This window comes from Gavia stellata, chromosome 17, assembly GCF_030936135.1.
Source record: "Gavia stellata isolate bGavSte3 chromosome 17, bGavSte3.hap2, whole genome shotgun sequence".
NCBI lineage: Eukaryota > Metazoa > Chordata > Aves > Gaviiformes > Gaviidae > Gavia > Gavia stellata.
This window is the reverse complement of record NC_082610.1, coordinates 12,015,859-12,035,571: the sequence shown is the minus strand read 5'-3', so window position 1 is coordinate 12,035,571 and position 19,713 is coordinate 12,015,859. Positions and strand designations below refer to the sequence as shown.

The following is a 19,713-nucleotide window of genomic DNA, read 5'->3' as shown; positions in this document are numbered from 1 at the left end:
TAAAAGTCTTATTATGGGTATTATTAAACTTGTGAATTAATTAGGAACACAATATGGTGACGCATGAGATGAGCAGCACTAGCTATCTGGAGTACTATCAATGTTCTAACACAGTGACTAGTTAGAAAAACCTCTGCAGTGCAGCAGAGGACCTCAAAATACACACCAAAACAAGGAAAAGAATTTTACTTTGTTTAAACACAGAAATGCGAGAGAAACTTGGCACAGATGTACAGCACTTGCATAGACAATTTTCTTCAGTTTTTAGTTTCTCACATGGCTTCAGGAATTGTCGTACAGCTGAGATTGTGACATACTGCCATCTGGGAACGCCATCTTGAAGGCTTATTACTTGCAGGTATATTGTGCATTTTCATATACAGAACATTTAGTGCTGCCATTTCACTGGTAAGCAGTTCTCTTACGGAGCTCTGCCACTTGTGCTGCTCAGTGGTAGTGCTTTCCCAGGTTAGAATTAGTAATTTTTCAGAGTAAAAGCCTGACACTATTAAAGTTTGCAGAGGTTTTGCCTCAAGTTTTCATGTCATATACAGTCTATAATTACAGAACAGACAAATACTATATATGGCCTACTTTCATGCTCAGCAACATTATTTTTAATAAACTACTCTGTAACAAATGAAATCTCAGCCAGGTTTAGTAGCCACACATTTAGTATTTAAAAGCACCAGTGGCACTTTGTCATAATATGAATAAAATTTCAGACATTTCATGTCTATGCTGTGACTCCCTTTCCTTTAAATGTCTTATGTGACTTAACAGCCAACTTCACAACAGTATATTAATGGAGGATGAGTTAGTTTGAATACTGATGATGCAGACATGACTGACAACCACCAAAGAAAACAAAAAGCAGAGAGCATCTGTACCATTTTTTGTTGGTCATTTCTGTCATCAACAGTTCAGCTTTTCTCTTTTTATAAAAGGTCAAAGCGTCATTTACATTTCACTTTAAGTTTTTGTGCTAATTGCTTTAACAGATGAGGGCCTTTGGCGTGGTTATTCAGTGGATAGTGGTGAGAGGTGCAGATTGGTGCAGCTCTCAGTCCCGAGGAGAACAAAGGAAAGTTACTCAGTGTTCCAACTCTGGCATGTGCAGTACTATTTCCCCTCTTAAACCAAGTTAAGCCCATTAAGCTGATATTTTAAATGGACAGCATCAAAATCAAAGCAAATCCTTACATACACTAGCCTATACAAAGTAAAAACATTATTCCTTAGCTGTAGAGGATGTTATTTCAAGTGACAAAGTCTGTCACTTCAACTGATTTGTTTCAATCTTTATTGTTGGTCTCTCTGTAGAGACTGGCAGAAGCTCATGAAATTTTATCCAGCCCAATTGTATCCTAAAAGAAAATTTCTTCCCTGAAACATTTTTAAGCCTTCCAAGGCAAGTGGAGAAATATATGTACCTTAATAGAAATGGCACTTTTCCTGCCCCCCAAATGTCTTGAAGTAGTGGTTCCACTGTGCAGGGTGACAGCAAATGACACTCAGAGCAAGAAGTCAGCATCTAGAATTTCAGTGAAGAGTCTGTATACTATGACCTCATGCAAAAACTGTAGCTTTGATCCTGCCTGTGTTCATGAATAAATTGCAAAGTTCACAAAGGTCCGCAAAGAAAATCAAAACGTGTCTCAGGCTGGAATACTGTGCTCACATCCCAGAGATTCCTCCTTTCTTCTGGTCCCCAAAGAAAGGGCAAAGAAAAGCATCACCTGATACCTTTTCATCACTGAATGTACTTTTAATGTTAATGAAATTTTTTTAAAGGAAGGATGGAAATGAGGAAGGACATTAGAAGTAACCACATACCAAGATTTCTTATCATGTGTACTTAAGTCTTAAAAAGTCTTTCTAGACTAGGAATAAATAAATAAATAAAGCTGTTTAAAAAGCAGAAAATTGCTTTCATGTCAAGCAGGACATTAATACCAATCCACTGTCCTAGCTGTGTGGGAAGCCTTACTGTGCTTGGCCGAGTGAGCTTCATTTCTCCTGTGACTAAGAGCACTGCCAACTTCGTACTGTGCCCCTTGCACAAATCACGCCATAAACCTTGGCAAGAAATGAAACAGTAAATACTGTGATATGCAAAGGCACATTGCTTAATTGTGCAAATAGTACGATACACCCCCTCCATTTTCATTCATTAGGGCTTGATTTCTGGGGCATTCAATCATACTGCGAAGACTCACATATGAACTTAGGCCTTACAGGTACCCACAGGCCAAGTAGAAGAGGTTCAGCTCTTCTGAGTAACAGATTATCAGATAGATGAGGCAGCAAAATAAAACCAACAACTCTAAACCCAGGTTGTTTACATGACCTTCAAGGACAACAGTGAATAGCTCAAATAGCTACGCTAAGCTTCAGGCTGCCGAGATATCAGCAGGCTGTGAGGCTAAGCTGCCTTCATCACGAAAGGCAGATTATGTCACAGATTTTCCCCTGCATTTCCTGCCTGTCTTAGGAGCCTTTATTTTATTACCTGAAGCAGATTATCCTATAATGGTGTCTACAGGACACAGACCTAAAGAAAACAAAAAGCCCTCTGTCTTGCTGTTTAGAATTAATATGAGAACTAGGCACATCAGTCACTCTTAATTAAAAGTAACTGATTATTCACAATATAAATAATACAGTTCTTTCAGGACTCTTAAGTAAATTCATTTTACGACATCCTTTTGATTGTTCTAAAACAACAGTTACTACTGTTAGCAGCTTCCTAATTTGTGCATGAATAAAAACACTAAGGATTATTACAATTGTCTATTGTACAATAAACTATTTAGTGATTTGTACTATTTTGCACAGCTGATTCTCACCGAAGTGCAAATCTGCATCCCCACATGGGCCCTCTAGGACCAGATCCTCCCTAGGAGTGCAGGGGTGGCAGGGGCATGCACTCCTGTAAAAATAGTAGTTTGGGAATTAACCGCCCCCTCCCTGCTCCTCCCTTCCTTCCCAGGGGACAGAGGCCCATGCCCATGAGAGAGGAAATGACATGCCGAGACACTGCCAAGGGGACACACCTCTGCAGTCCTGACCCATGCCCCCATGCCAAACTGTCAGGAAGGAGGGGAGAGACTCTCCCAATTCCTGGACACTCTGCTCCAAGACCCAGGTAGCCTGTGCAGAACCTCATGAAAGAGACAATTCAATACTCACATCCTGTCCTTTCCACAACTCGGTTGTCGTAACCACAAAGGTAGTGTAATCCACTGAACCAGCAGCTACGTCCTGAGTTTCGTTGGTACCCCTATGGTGCAGATGTCCGCAGACTGTGGGGTCTACAGTCTCCTGCTGTGGGTTTTGGAAACCTTACCATTCTGTCGTAGATATGTGCTCGCCTCACACTGCTTCAAGGCTCTTGGATTTCTCAGCAAAAGGGAGATTTCTCCTACACTGAACCTCTGTTTACAATAAGATTACTACATGGGAAAACCTATTTCACTGAGTGGGTTTCTCGGTATTGTACATATTATGTTGGTCTGTGACATGAATTAAGCGTGGCAAAACCACAAAAGAGCAGAGCTAAGTTTAACTCAAAGCCACATTAACTGTACTTAGCTTTTCCCCCAAACAAAACCAGGCGGGAGTAAAATGTCAAATTTTCAGTAAACAACTGCTGGTCCAGATCCTTCCTTGGTAAGCATCTGGAGGACAGAGCTACAACTAAATACAAGTGATTTCCTTCAGCATGCTCCTTTTAAAAAACACTATTGTTATCCTCATAAGCAGAATCACAGGGGAGCAATTTGTCAGAGAATCTCCAGTACAACTCACTCCGTGACTTATACCTATCAGATTCACAGCAGGAAAGAAACTTAAAGAGTTAAAAATTACACTACCAACTTCTCAGAAATTCCAGATGAAATCTTATGGTCTGCTTCAAGCCAACAGAGCCCTTTCCCTGTGAACTAAACCGCATTGGCCCTAAAAGCAGGTACCAGAAAATTTTATTCCTGCATCATTCAAAGAACAATCTGGGAGACAAATGGGAAGCTAAGGTGACAGGCTACATCCTCATCTGAGACGCTGAATCAGACTAATGTACCTGATCCCAACATGGTGTTGCGCACAATCTGACCTGTTAAGATCTGACTGAAGAGATTTATTATAATTTTGTGCTTGTAGTCATTGACGGGAAGAAAAATGTTTTGAAGACTGGGCAGAAAAACAATCTGAGTCCATGTGGACCCATCTGTTTTCACATCAAAGGGAAGTGAAAGCAACATGCTCCCGCCACTGAGCCAGCTTTCCAGCTTTTAGTTTACAAACCTGGAGAAAAAGTTCTTCCATTTTGTAAAGTTAGAACTTCATGAATGCAGAACTGCTCCTAAGCAGCCTTTTCATATATATTAATGTAGGGTTTTCACTTAGCTGTTCTACCTTTGAGTAGGAGAGGTCAAATTCTGATCTCTCTCCCTAAGCATCTCTTCATAAGCACTCCTGGATCTCCTGCACAAAGCCTATTTTTGCAAGGGAATCCTTTTAACTAATTAGCATTTCTTAGATGACTTCATCCATTTGCACTTCTGATACAAAATGTTTCCTATTCAAAGGAGTACTGCTCTTTATTTACATTATTTAGATGCTTTCTTCCTTCAACAATCAACTTAATACTAATGAACTCAAACTTCCTCAGATTTCATTATGTCAAAATACGTACATGAAGTGATCTGCCCTCTCTTAGTAGAGCTATCACTGACCTTACATTCTCTACAGCACATGGGGCACCAGATTTGGTTACCTAAGGCCACAGAACTTTTTTCCAGATAGGAACTTTTCTTCAGCCCTGGCCAGGCACAATCCTTGGCTTGGAGTTAGCAATTCAGGAAGAGACAGAATTATTTCAATGCCACTTATATTTGCCCATACAGGGGACTCTTCACTTGCCCAAGATGGGCTGGGTTTCATCTTCTTTGTACAGACAGAATAGGGAAAGAAAGTATCGTGAGATGGAAATTCGCTCTAGCTGACCCTGCTTGAGCAGGGGGGTTGGACTAGATGATCTCCAGAGGTGCCTGCCCACCTGAACCATTCTGTGATTCTGGGAGATACTCTCCCAAAAGCACAACACTGCCGACAACTGGACGTCAACAAAGTTGGAGGGACAGGAAGACTCATAAGAGGTAATGTTTGTCTGATTAACAAAAAAGTTAATCAGCATTGATTTTTAGGAGTTTGAAGAAAGCCAAGGAAGTCAAAGAGAAATAAAGATCAAACCTGCCACAGTTCTTGTAGGTGTTGGTTTTTTCCTCTTAGTGACCATAACTACAGATTTATCATCTCAGGTAGTATCTCTCAGATTATTTATGTGTAGTTATGAATGGAGTCTACAGTGTGCAGATTTAACTTCAGTTGAAAACAAGCTACATAGGATATTAAAAAATATATTTGGAAGCCAGAAATGGGCACTCTGCAGCAAACAGTTAATACATAATCATTCAGCATGGGTCCTGTTGAAAATGCGAAAATTAGGTACTTCAGAGTATTAATCATGTACGTCACACAACTGGTGGAATAACATTTAGCTCACTTGACAGTTCATATTTAAATTTGCCTTGAGTGCTTGAGAAGGTCCCAGTTCTCACAGTTCATCGTTAGGCAAACACTTGCAATGACTCTTTTTACTTATCATATTGAATTAAAAAATGCAATCTGGGAAAAAAGCAATCTGATTACTTCTTAAAAAAACATCAAATTCGTAATTACTAACAAGAAAGAGGTTAAACTTGATGAGATGCGAGATGTTTAAATCAATCCAATAGGTGAACGGTCTTAGTGTCCTGACTACATTGGACACAAATAAATAAGAACATGATTAGTCAGTCAATGTCATAATTCTATCCAGCAATGCTAAGTAATTACATGGTGCTTACAGAGCGCTGACATCACACAACATTTTGAAGTGAGTTGGTACCCACTATATGCCCGTATCGTGAAAACACTGTGCAGGCACGTTGTAACAAAGGAAAACTTTTATCACATTGTGCCACACTAATGCAGTGGCATTTGATGATTTCTAGTTGAACAATGGGAGATTTCCTCATTTGAACAGGTCTGAGGACAAATTAAAAATTTAAGGATTTGGTTACGTGTTAATATAAAATAGAAGATCTGACTAAAACCCAAAACCGACCTGAAATTCACAGTTCTGATTTACCATCATTGGCATGATCTCCTTCTTACATACTGAGTTCTGTCCCTGCCCTTTGGTTCACAGACCTCCATTCTAAGTGCAAAGCAGCACGATCTATAGGAGTTCCAGGTTTAATGTGGTAACCTATCTCAGTTTTCTCCAGTATTTAAACTGCATGTTACTTTAACAAAACTTCGGCGTTCATAAACTGTACTGCTACTTTTTCCTTCCCAAACTGATGCCATTAGTCAGTCAATGCAGACCTCATAATTTTGAGGCTAATTTCAGAGTTTGAAAGCACTAAAAATAAATGCTGAATGGAATATGCATGCTGAATAAATCCCTAGATGTTTAACATAGCAAGAGCAACGAAGCTCCAATGTTCACAATCAGTGCAGTTCCCTGCTAAACAAATACAAAGTTAATATTGTAGTAACATCTGAATGACTTAAATGCATTCATCAGCTTTTTCACTTGATTGCTCTAAGCCTTTATGGACAGCCAGCTGAGCAGATAGGCTTGGCATAGCAGAGCTATCCCTGTATAATTTCTTTAATCACACTTTAAAAGAGAGAAAAAAAAAAAAGGCAGCAAATGATTCAAGAAATTTTTAAGCAACTATTTTTAAAGCTATAAGGTTCCTTACATTACAAAAGCATGTAAAAAAATACCAATTTCTTTAAAGTCATACCATTGTTCTTCTACTGTAACAGTGTCATTTCTGTACATTCAAAATTGAATCAAAATTCGAAGAGGTACTACTAGCTGTGATTGCCACTTAGTTGACGTGTCACTAGATTTAAGAGCCAAAGACGACCATTAGTTTTTTTACTTTGATCTTCCATATGCCACGGGCTATATACTTCCATCTGCTTACCTCTAAGTCAAATAACTTGTATTGCATTAAATTATAGTTTCCAGAATTGTACCAGCTTTGATGACTTCAACAGTTACTGTCACTGCTTCTTATGAGATGGCTAGTCATCTGCTCTGATATGAATATGCACCTTACTCCTCATTTGTATCCAACTGGCTTTAATTTCTAGCTATTGGTTCTTGAAATAATGCTAAATTAAAGTCTCTATTATCCCATAGTTTCTTTTGGGGAGAATACTTTTACTCTGTAAATACAACCAGGTTTAGATTGAACTCAACTCTTGCTAAGAGCTAGTTTGATTGCTGATTTCAGATAAATTATCTGACAAACACAGCTCTTTTCTTGGCTTACAAATCAATGCAGATTTTTTTTTTTCCCCCCAAAGTTACTCATAAATATTCAATCAAGATTTTATGTGAATAAATAATTTCTGATATTCTCTCTGCTTCCTGATTGGACAACTGATGGTTAATGAACAAGAGAAAAAAAATCTCTTGTTCACAGAAACTCACTGTGGATACAATAATTCCATAAACATTTCTGCAAATAACCCTACTCTGCAAGTGGTGAACAATACTAGAGAGAAACTAAGCTGAAATTGAATTGCTGATCAGCATTTGAATGAATGCTGTGAAAGTAATACGGCTTGTGTAATTACAGAGGGAGTTAAATATGCTTTCATGGGGACTGAATTTGGTCTATGAATTCTAAATGAGCCAGTGGATGACTTCAATTAATGGAATGACATAATAAAATTATCAAAAAACCTAAAGAAATTATAAAGTGAATCTTCCATCTACTGTATTAACTACCTTCTCTAACAGTTACAATTACATACTGTCAAGAATTGAGAAACAAAAATCTGACCTTCAGAACTTTAGCTCTGATGAAGTAACAAATGAGATAGTATAACATCAATCAAAAGAACGTTTAAATTGACAACCATCCAACAATTACTACAGCATCAATCTCCAAGTGCTATACACGTGTTCCAATAACTATGTTGGGTTTATTCTGAATTTATATTGTACGTGACAATTGGTTTTAAAAACTGCTGACTGAAATGCCAATTTGCAATAAGAGACATCTTTAAAATACAGATAACTCTAGTAATTGATACATAATATGCAACTCTGATCTATTTCAAATTAACACACTTACAAAATGTGAAATGCTCAAATAGTATTAGATTATGAGACACTGCAGGTACCCAACACAGCTGTTTTACTTCTCCAAAAGCATTAATTAAAAACATTTTCAACTTGGCAAAGGAAAGCCCTGTCCTTCTTTTTGATTGTACTATATATTTTTGAGATTAAAATCAACAAAACTATAGAAATTTTTACACCTATTCACCTGGCAGAGAAAGACTGTTAATAGAAAACAGGAAGTTAATTTCACTTTTAAAAAATATTTCAAGTCAACACTAAAGTAGTGTATGGAATATCAGGGTACTGTGAGCATGTGGCCTCAGGATAGCCACTTATTACATTTTTGTTAGGAGAAAAAAAAAAATACATGGACACTTGTGAAGTACCACTGAAACGATTAAGATACAAGTGCATAAGATGCAGCACACTTTTCACCAGCCACATGCCATCCAAGGCCAGAGACAACTACTGCTTTGATGTGCGGACAGGAGGTACAGCTTCTAGCAGGTCTCAGCTGCTGTGCTGTTGTCAGCAATGCTCTAGTACAAACACGACCTAAGAGGAGTCCTTCTCTCTGGACATCAAAAGCATACCAGCAGGTGGAGTAAAGCCGGCTCCACCCTGAGGAAGGCGGAGCGGAGCGTTCTGTACCGTACCTACGGCCCGCGAACAAGCTCCCAGCAGTGGGGTGTTCTGCAGGGCCCTGCTGGGTGTGAGCACCAGGCAGTGCAGCAGAGGTGTGCTGTCCCAAGGCCTGCACTTCTCTGTTGAAGAGATCGTGAGGTGTTTACAGCCTTGGTACCAACATGGCTGATGGCCTCAAGCCAGGAATACCATGTCACTGATGCTAAGCTACAAGCCATATTCCTTTCTGAAGATATTTGGTCCCTCTGCAGTAATCCTTTATTGCTTTCAGTGGGTCTAGTACCCATGGTGAGGAAACACCACTCATCACTCCATACCAGTAGTGCTGATTTGCAAAGTGCTTGAGTAAGATCTCCAAGTGGGCCAACTTTAGGCTCCTAGATCAGTGTATTAGCCAACCATTGCAAAAGTCAGCAGCAGCTTCAAAAAACACAACAGCCTATATATTTCAGGAGTGTTAGCTGCAAAGCCCTTTGGCACCAGCTCACTGGGTGTATGTAATAGACTGCTGCAAGCCTATAACCCTGAACCGAACCAAATACGAAAGGCAGTGTTACCTTTAATCAGCTTAGTGTTCAACATCAAAAGCACAGAATCTGAATCCAAAATCCAGTGCCAGGTTTATGATATCTAGAAGCTCAGCAATATTTCACCTTCATGTTTTCAAGTATTTTGATGTTTTAACTTTTTGAAATCCTTTTGGCCAAAACTATCCATACAAAAAAAAAAAATCCATATTCTAACACAAGAAAAAACATTGCCTGAAAATGTATGTGCATTTTTATTTCCCAGATGAGAACAGTTTTGAACTATTGTATAATACTCAGGCTAACAACTCTAATCTCTTCTAAATTAAAACACTACATGAGAGCTTGAAATGCTCTGATAATTTTAAATTCTTAGGCACTGCACTTGCTCACAACAGTTTGTTTCAATTACATTTTCAATGCAGTTTTTTTACAACAGATATTCTGGGCAAATTCTCTTAAAAATGTGAACTAGGGAGTAATGTTCTTACAGTGACCATCACAAGCTCAGTAACCACGATTTGAATCTTACAAAATGCAAAGAAATCAAAAGACAACGTTAACTTTAAATAGCCTGAACATCAACTCCTTTGATATTCCACTTACCCTCTTTTCCTGCATCAGCCTCACCTATTTAACAAAATGCTGAATAAACAGTTTCCACTCAAATTACAGAGACAGCAGATACATGTCCCTCTCCTCCTGTATCAATAACAGATAACCAAGAAAGATGACAATGATGCTAAATTAGGATTTAGTCATATAGAAAGGCAACAGTATTCAAGATGAAGAGGATAACCCAAGGGCTGAGAGGCAAATACAAAAATTAAAGCACTGCAGAAAATATGCAAGGTAATGATAACATGATACACAAAACATGAAGTGGAAATACTTCATAAATTATTTAAAAACAATCTGGGAAGAACCTTCTGTAATGTACAGCAACATCAACTAACCAATTTTTCTTATAAATCCCCAACAAACTGAAGAAAGCCCAGATCTGAGAGCTGTATGGTACAACAGAGGAGAACAGAGGTGTTAATTTATTAATCCTATTGTTTCTGTGCACAAGCATTCTTTGTAGTCCCCAGCGTACTTCTCTGTGCACTCCACAAGTTTGCTCACTACTATTTTTTGCTGACATGATGCATTATTCTGTTCTGCAGTAATGTGATGAAAGCTAAGTTTATCAAGCCTCGGTAAACTACATCAGAATTTTTGCCAGTTGAAGTTTCTATTATCTCTGTGGAAATTCTGCTTTACTAAGCAAAAGCTTTCTAACTGAACATCTTTGATAGCACTTCCGAGTACCCTTCTGACATTACTTGTTATCAGCATTTGCAATCTTTCCTCCCATTAAAGGTCAATGTACGCTTCTGTATCTTTTCAGCATATCTTGTAACGCATGTAAAATTGCACCAGTACCTCAACTGTAAAATACTAAATAGTACAGCGATCTTAAAAGAACACTTACCCATTCTCCGAGATGAGCATTTCCCTTTTATTTAGACGAATGGATGATTGAACAGATACAGCATATTACAGACAACTGCTTTTATTCCTGTTATATTTTGTGGTTAGGGGTTTTATTTGCTTTTTCAAACACACATCATCTGTGGCACTGGCCAAGTTACCTTTGACTCTACTGCTGCATCTACCCGCATAAAACAAGCGTTCATTTCTCAGTCAGAAAAAAGCTTATCGATCAGCCAATATTAATTAAAAAAGACCTTTGTTTTCTTAGAGCCTTCTTGGCTCTAAGTTTTCAAGTAATTCAAGTTCTTAATGTTCTGGTCCTAAATATTCATAGCACTCAAAAGAACTGAATTGCTTTTTGAATTTTTGCTTTTTAACTTCAACTCGGGTCCTGGAACCTGAATGTCAAGTTTACTACTTTAGCCAGATCACTGGTTTCACCTTATAGTAGTATTTTCCTTTTTGATTATTCACGCTCACCTTCAGCAGTGATCCTGTACACTAGTCAAGAATATAGATTTCAAAAGCATCTAAGACATTTGTAAGTCTTTTAATTCTAGGCCATCCTGTTGAAACAAAGAAAAAATTTCTTCAAAACAAACCCATTTCTCCAAGAGTACATAAATGCTATACGCTCCCAAATGAGAAAATCAATGTTACTCTTAGGAAAAAAAATGAATGCTTTTCAACTATTTCATTTCACTATGGTTGGGATTTCAATTCCAAGTGATCAGTTCTCTCAATCCTCACAGGCATACACAATGTTTTTACAGTGCATAGTTTCAAACACACAAAAAAATAAGCAGCAATATCCATTCCGTTACTTCCAAGTTGAGGGATGCAGAAGATATTTCCTCTGATCCAGAATAATGCAGTTCTATAGCTATTTTTCTTTGCTTTTGTTCTTAATCAGTGAATTGGAACACACAAAAGACCTGTTCTATCCTAGGTCTGAAACCTGAAGGAGGACCCCTTGTGCTCATTCTTTTGAATTCAAGTGTGTTTTACCCTGTGAATGGAGAATGGTGTTCATATGTCTGATACTTTGATAAAATAGACAGGTTAGTCTCTCGTCCTACTATCAAAAAGACCTATGGTTAGTTGAAAAATAAGGTCTACAAATCATTCGCCAGTCTATGCTCAGACAACGGACCTAGTGATCGGATCCATACTTGTAGTTTACAAGCTAGTAATTCAACACCACTGATCTTCAGCTGCGAATGAACAACTCCCTTCAATTTAAGAGAATCTCTCCTACCTGACTAAAGATACTGATTTTGAATAAGGTAAGCAATACAGAAGTCTGGGTAACTGGTCATATTACCTGTATCAACAGAAAGCCTCTTGAATCAAACCACAGCAAGTATAGAAATAATTTAATCAGGGCAAATGGTTCAGTACAAAATTTGCTCCAAAACTAAAAATCAGATTAACAGGTTCTCTCTCTGAAACTTTGCACTGAGGTAAATAATGAGAATTTGGCCAGAATCAAACTTAAGGAAAAATATTTTAAAAAGAAAATAATATAAACCGTGAAATTATGTATTACAGTTTTCATCCACAACACATCTCCAAGAAGAAAGTGGTGTACTGCCTGTGCTAGGCCAAGGAAGGACTGGTTGGTTTTGGAAACCTTTGAAACATCTCTGTAGCTCCTTGACGCACCTGTCATATATTCTAAAAAGGCTGCAGCTTTAAAAAAATGTTTGCTGGATTTAGCTTCACAGGCATACATCAGAAAAACTCTCTACTTCGAAAGGGACTGCAAAAAACTAACACCAGATTTTGCTTCCATCGCAAACAAGGTCACAGTTTCTATTAAGTTTACTATGATCAAAATCAGGATTTATGCACTGAAAGAAATTAACAGAAATATAAATAGCCTCAATAAACTACTCAGCAGGAATGTCTTACATAAGACATTAATTGCCATAGCAAGCAGGCCCTTTGCAAAATATGTTTAAAATAAAAATTATAATTCATTAATGCTTATAACCATCCTTGGTAGGCAGTTTCACCAACTCTGTAACTTTATCTTCTATTACTCAGACCTTTAGTGAACTGAGTAAACCTAGATTTAAAAAAATAGCTATTCTAGTTTCAGAAACATTTAGCGCGGAAATACTGTTGTTCCCAGAAAGCATGTTGTATGTACATAAAGTTAGTGTTAGGCCCAGTGCTTAGATCATTCCACAAGAGTTAGTGAAAATGGCAAAGAAAACCAGTAAGCCTGACGGTGCTCCGTCAGGCGCGGCCTCTGGCAGAACGTGAAGAGAAGCACAGACCCCTCTGCAGGGACACGATCTGCAGCATCTGCTGAGAGAGACTGAGGAAAAAGGCTGCACCGCTGAGAGAATCTCCGACAGCCACACTACAAACCATACAGAGCTTAATGCAGCACCCAGCACAGTCTGAACTGCTCGCCAAAGCCAGGGACTGATTGATATCTGCTCTCCTGCAAGAATCAGACCGACCTGCTAAGCTGCCACTCTTTATGCAGCTGCTTTACGTTGTGTGAATAATGACGTACTTGCTTTGGCTGTACAAAGAGAGGAATACTACTCTCTCTACTGTACAGCGTGACTTCTCACTGAAAAGTACCTGGACCAAGTTGTAATTGGGTGTTTTGTACAGTTCAGTTTCTGTTTAGCTCTCTGTATATGTCTGCATACATAAAATAATTATCATAAAGCAGGTAACCGCTAACTTCAGAGTAATGCATTAGCAGGTCCTTAGAAAGAAATGGTACTACACAGAGCAGATGTCAGATGAGACTGTCTTACACACAGACAGTGAATGTGTCTAACATTTATCTTGAAGACAAACATGAACATGATGCTTCTAGAAAGCCACTCCTAAAAGGGCTACTGTTTCTGCTTCCAAGTTCCCTTAACACTCATTCTGACTAAGCATGTGGTTCTTCTCCCAGCTTTCCTGGCACTGATGATTGTCCAATACAATGTGAATTTCATTAGGCACAGGAATCTAAATAAAATTTTTAACTTTGCAACATACTTATTAAAAATAAGGGTGTATTAAAACTCAATTTTGAGATGTTTATATTTGTAATGTCTCAATAACCTGAAGATCACGCTAACTTTGCTCTTAGAGATGTCTAAATTATTCATTTAAAATAAACTGACAAATTTCTTCTCTCCCCCCCCCCCCCCCCAAATTATTTACAAAGCTATTTTAATTCTTTTGATAATTATTTGCTGAACATCTATCAATTGTTCCCTCTCCTGGGTTTTACAAACTGGACTAATAAGTATATGGTGTTTGTGATCAACCCTGTACTTTTTTACTGGAATATAAATGCCCCCAGTGATAGCAATGTTTACTCATATATATTCTTGTTTACAAATTAACAAATATCGATGTATGAACAACGACCATGCTAAGAAGTTTCACTGAAGAAAAAATAGCTTTTACAAAAACACATACGAATTACATTTAAAAAGGAGCACTCATGAATCATAGAAAGAGTTTTTAGAAGTTCATGGGAGTTCTTGTAACTGCTGTTTCCAGTACTTTACACACTGTGCTTATAAAACATAAAGCTTTCGCGTCAGAGTCTCATACAGTGTAAACTGGCATAGCTGTACTTGGCATGACTTCCTTTCATTGCCTTCGGCAGAGATGCAATAATTCATACCAGATAGGGCTGTAGTCATAGGTTTCTGAGTGTCAGTTCTGCAATCTCTTGCAAGAATATGGATGAACGGATGTCCCTTCTCACCTGCATTTCTTTTCTAGTAATTCTCCCAATCTAGTCTTCTGACCCTGGTCCTCAACTTGAATTCCTCAAAATCTAACTGGTTTGTATTGACTTTCACATGCCTGGATGAGCTTTGTGGTTTAACTGCTTCTAAATCGAGAAATACATGAGCCAGAAGCTATTGAACAAGGGAACGCAGAACTGCCCATTATCCCCTCAATCACAAGCACTTTTCAAGGTAAATCTGTACTTAAAATATCACTTCATTGACTGATGGGACTTGTTTATTATACAACAGTTACAAAGTCTCTAATAATGTGGTGTTCCATTCTCAGCAAAAATTTTCCAAATTATCACTCAGGAGTAGTTTTAATGCAAGGGACACGCTGTCATCAGTCTGCCTTCAACATTACAGGCCTGGTTAAACAGCAGTCTGAAACACCAGTGAACATCCAGGCTCAGGCAGTTCCCAGAATTAGGAAGAGAAGGCAGTCAGGCCTGGGGCATGTACTTACTGCAACTACAAGCAACCATCTTTTCCATGCAAAATGGGGGCACTGCTGGAAATGGACCTTTTAAGGCCTAAACGTATGACTGAATTGTAGCTTTGCTTCAACAAGTTCAAGAATTAAAACAATACCTTTACCCTTTTCTGCATGTACCACTTTAAAAAAGCCAGAAAAAACCCCTCAACCTCACATGAACTTTATGTTTTGTACTGTTTTGCCACTACTATTCTTCTGTCTTCCCTTCTTTCCATTTATCTTCTCTCACTTTCTCCCTTACTGCCAGTCCACCTCATCTCCCAAATTCCCTGTTTCCCTCTAGCATCACACTGAAGGGGGCTGCTTCCTCACACCCCCCAGCCATCTCCAGTGTAGTCTCTTTGGCCAAGAACAACTGCAGGCTGTCATGCTTTGCCTCTGAGCTGTTCTCATGCAATTAAAGCAACATAATTTCTACCACCACTGAACAGTGTGGTAGGAACCTATTTTAACTACTGTTGTTAACTATTTTACCATGTTGCATTTACTATGTTAGCTATTTTAATATTTGCAGAAGTCAGTTTTGTTCAGCTGTTCTAAGAAGCAGCAGCACTGCACAGCAGAAGAGGCTTGGTATGACAGGCTAAGACATACCCTAAAAGCCCCTTCCAAACAGCTGACCACCAGCACGCCAAAGGTACCTAATCCACCTTATGGCCTTGCTTCATGCACATCTAATAGCTGCCCGGTACCCGCGGTGGCTGTGAGAAGTAACAGCAGTGCTCAGGTGTGACAGTGATGCTCTTGCTGATGAGTCTGGGGAGTTATGCCAACAGACTGTATGTTGCTGTACAGATGGGAGTAGTAATGACAGCGCTGATTTTGGACAGATAGTGACTAAAGGCAGCAATGGAAGGATGTGATGCTTAGGAAGCAATACACTCCAGCAGCAGAATCGGGGGAGGATAAGCAAATTAGAAAGTTACACTGTTCAGATGCTACCGCTTAGAAAGACAAAGTTCTCAACAGTTATCAGGGCAACATTTTGTAATGAAATCATTCTTACTAAAGATAAAGTAACAGCAATTCTTCATGAGAACGCATTGCAGGATCGCCACCCATTTTGTTTTTTTCACTGGTCGAATATTTTGTATCGAATGCACCTGGAATTTAGACATATTAAAGGTAAAAACTGTCTCCACTAGCTAACAATAAGGATTAACACAAGGACAAATTCTAGGAAAACAGAATAGAGAGCCTGAGGTGAACTTAGCTAATTAGAACAGAAAAACCCTAGCCCACTTTTATATATATTATGTGTAAATGAGTTAGAGCATACGCAAATGTTTTATGTTGTTTAAATTAGAGTCAGCAATTTTTACAGCCAATCTTTATGAAGTATGCTAATTAATTTTGTGATATAATCTGTATGATTAAGACAAGGTGTGCTGGCTGTGTTAGATGCCTGGTACCCTATCTGCGCACAGATTCCTAATAAACTGTGTACCTCGACTCTGTGCGTAGTAATTGGCTTTTTGCACACAGGGTGAAGAACCCAGGTTTGGGATAACATACTCAGTGGATGATATCGTAACTCCTGAAGTGTCCAGGCTCCTGGGGACCAGGACAAAATACAGCTACCCTGGGAAGTGCTCTCTGAAGACAAAAGGAGGGTACAAAACATACCTAATGACGGATTCTAGTTTTTCAAGTGCCCTCTGTCTTTTCAGGCCAAGCCAAATACCCTGCTGTGAGAAATTCTTTCTTAGTAGTAGTATCAGAAGACTAAGGAAACAGACAGATTATGTTCTGATTTTCCATTCCATCCTACTATTTAACCACATGTAGGATTTGCATCAGTTTCTCTATTTGTAGAACAGTATTACAAAATAAATACAGTTATAAAGTGCTCTAAGATACTTGCAGGAATGAACTATGAATATGCTAATGTTAGTTACAGTAGACATATGGAGTGGACCGCTGAAAGGTTGGGGAATCTGAATCACAGAAGCCTTACCATCACCAATTTTGATGTCTACTGAAAAAGAAACTGAAGCACTGCAGGTAAAATTATTTCTGATCATTTCATTGCAATATTTGAGGATGTTTCCTTGCCATTTTCCACTGCTTTTAATTATGAAGCTACACATGATGTTCTCGATATTGTCTGCCAAAAATGGAGCATGGATTTTTAATGTCAGGTAGGCAGTTCCCTTTCTGTTGACTTCAATGATTTCTTTTTTGTATAAAACATTCTAATAGGAACAGTAGCTGTACGTACAATTCTGAAACTATTACTTGATGTCAAACACCTCATCTAAGCCATTTCCCATGCAAAAAGCTGAAAATCCAAAAACGTCTGAAAGAGATGGGGGGAGGGGGGGGAGGGAAGGAATTTACATATTTAGAAGAGAGGCTATAGCAATAATTAAGAACAGCAACTTAAACTGCATATGAGGGAATGGTTCCTGGCAGCCAGATATATTAATGCAATACATCTAGATGCAATTGTGCAAAGCTCTCCATGGTGGCAGCTCTAAAACCCTAAATGGTATAGCTGCAACAGTAAAACTTTGCACTAGAGCTAAGAACGGCATCACCAAAACCCTCACTCATACAAGCAGTCCTGAATCAGGGGTCTAATCTTTTTGACTATCTATTTTGATAAGGACTGCCAGGTGGGCAAAATAACCCCCTTTATATAGCATTTCACCACTACTGGAATAAAATCAGCATCTCACCAATACCTTTTGTGGTTACTGGCAAGTTCAAGATTAAACGGATTATTTATTCAAATATTTCCAATATGCTAGAGGAAATGTAGCGCTGCATGTATGCTAGAGGCTGCAGTGCTGCTTAAGCAAGAGATGCAATATGTGCAATGGAAATCTTGTAGAAGTATGCCGAATAATGTTTGTTAGTGCTTTCCCTGTTAATACCATAATCCCTAACATAGAGAAAGTCTACTCCTCTTTTAAAGAAAGTTCTCACTCATTACCGGGATCTTGCTCATATATGGGCCTTTTTGGGGGTTATTTTTAACATCATTATTTATGAAATTAAATACATAGTAATGGGAAGGAGACGCAACATTGTAATTATGAAAGGAGCAGAATCTTTTCAAGAAAAGTTTCCCTTGCCTCTTTTCCTTCTGTCATTTATTTGCTATCTCATTTGTACAGAACTTCAGCTGACATTCAAAGGTAGTTCTTGATCTGGTGAATACTGAACTGTGCTAATTGAAGTGACTTTTTTTGTTGTTGTTGTTGTAGTTGTTTGTCTCTTAACTATAATTAAAATTTCTAATTGGAATTTACAGCCGTGCCTGTAGCGTGTTGTTATCACAGATGATATGCCAGAAGAGAGTTATGGCACCCTCCCAGAAGATGAAGAATAATGGCTCTGGCTCACGGGTGAATTACACAGTTCCTTAGCGAACACTGAGGACTAGCTTAAAAACCTCCTGGAGGCAAACAGTGGTTTTACCACGTAATTATGTGACAAATAAGCTACAGCCCATGCAGTGAGCAAGTCTGATGGATGGCATTTTCAGATATTTTTGTCTTCATCATTCATAATTTACTCAAGCATGATGCCACTAGTGATCAATATTAAAGGCCCTCAGCGAAGGAAGCCAGCACAGAACACAGTTGCAGCATATGTAACTTGGCAGGGAAGTACAGAATCATATTTGCATTTCACCAAACTCACGTTTCCAGCTCACTATGAGATCCAGGTACAGAGAACAAGACTACCTTGTTACTCTGTGTTTATTTCTGAGATATTAGGAGGATTCATTTGCTGTATAGTCAAATCACGTAACTGACAATACCACGGGTAAAACCACATTCCATAACTTAAGTGGGGCATAATAGGGTCCTTTTGAGAAAGCAAATATAAAAGGTAGTCAGAGAAAAACAATGATTCAAATTGGAGGGATTTTTCAGTTTCTGCAGTCACTCCCACAAATAAATCCATTTCCTTTATGTCATTTTTGCTTATATTACTTTTCAGAGTTAGATAAACTGCATATCTGTCTTTGACAAGCATGTTCTAGACATTTTTCCTGTCAAGATTTGCCTAGAAACACTTTCACCTATGCCCATATGCTTAGCCACTTAGGGAGACACAATGTCTTAACTCTCTTGTTTGTCAAGTTAATAAATCCAGCTGTTGTGTAAGAAAATGGAAAGGTTTTGGTAATTTGAGTCTTTGGCACATACTAGAGTAACAGGACAACAGCAGAGAAAAAAAAAGGAGCTTTAGAAGAAAGGCTTTCACAAGAACAGGGTTTGGAATTTGACACAGCTGTATGGTGTGAAGAAGGTGGCTGTACATTTCAGATTTGTGAAAATGAGACAGTAACTACATCAAGTAAAAAGATGTTGCTTCAGATAATGTATAAATAAACTGTGTGTATACATATGTATGTATGTAAAATGTTTTAAAATGCATTGTTTCATTCATACGACATGCACAGTTAAAGATCAGAAACGAAAGCTTTTATCAACAAATCCGGGTCAGCGCTGACTCTCATATTCCTTAAATTCTTTCAAGATGACTAAACAAACTTCCTTGTCAAAGCGCTAATATACTAGTGATTCTCAATTTACAGCAGAAATAATGTTGTAGCTTTCTATAAAAGAGCTACTGAACAGCTTATGG

General features: G+C 38.4%; 1 protein-coding gene across 3 annotated transcripts in view; it reads right to left on the bottom strand.

Moving 5' to 3' along the window:
- GALNT18 (polypeptide N-acetylgalactosaminyltransferase 18) overlaps positions 1-19,713 on the bottom strand; it is a 232,430-nt gene that overhangs the window by 25,386 nt on the left and 187,331 nt on the right. The gene's annotated exons all lie outside the window — the stretch shown is intronic.